We start from the raw sequence: 992 nt of genomic DNA, 5'->3' as shown, positions 1-992 counted from the left end.
TGTGGCACATCTCATTACTAAGGGTTTTGCATCCAGGAAGAAAGAGGTCATTGTCTCCCTCTACTCTTCCCCTCATTAGGCCAATCATTGCGTACAATGCTCCATTTGGCATGTACCTCACTAGACATCTGAAACAACTGGAGAGGCCACAAAAGTACCTCACAAAGAGGATCCTAGGCCTTAAAAACTTGTCCTATATGGACAGACTAAAAAAACTCAACTATTCTCTGTCTCATATTGTCTACTTAGAGGAGATCTCTGCTTGACTTATAAAGTCATGTCTGACCAAGCTTGGTTAGAAATCCTACATCTAAAGAAATCCCAATCCTTCCATAGCACATGCTCCAGAGACCTCAACCTCATTACCACAATCAGCAGAACATGCTGGAGGGACAGGTTCATAACCCAGAGACTGCCCATGTTATGGAATATACTTCCCATACATGTCAAACAGAGCACCTCACTGGCCCTCTTCAAGAGTAATCTTGATGAGTGGATGGGAAATAGAAAATTCACCTTGGGGATCACTCCAGTGGCTCTACTTTACAGAGGCACTGGGAACTAAGGTCAGGTGGCACGATGCCAGGGTAATCCTATGGGCTAAGCTTGTAAAGGCTCCAGGGCCATTAGCCTAGTACACACCTCTGAACCTATACCAGATTAGCATGCTCAAGCTTGATATTCAGATTTATGAATCCTTGAGCCCTTTACTTTGGGCATCATGAATGAAGTCACCCCTCTTCTCTGGTTATGCCTACTGCTGTTTTATATATATGCTGGCATGCCCTTCTGACAGATGTGTCCCCTGATGTCTCTGAGTGGGTACTCAGTGCTAAGGTATGCAGAGCAGGCTGCTACTGAAGAGATGATTCCAATAGAGCTGGAAGCCATCATTAAAAGGATGTAGGTCACAGGAGATGTGAAATGTAAGGAAACTGAATGTCTGTGATGCTCACATGATGATATGCACCGGGTACTCGACCTATCCCCTT

Source organism: Protopterus annectens, chromosome 1.part1, assembly GCF_019279795.1.
Source record: "Protopterus annectens isolate FY-2018-M chromosome 1.part1, PAN1.0, whole genome shotgun sequence".
NCBI classification, from domain to species: Eukaryota; Metazoa; Chordata; order Ceratodontiformes; family Protopteridae; genus Protopterus; species Protopterus annectens.
Note: the sequence above shows the minus strand (reverse complement) of the source record.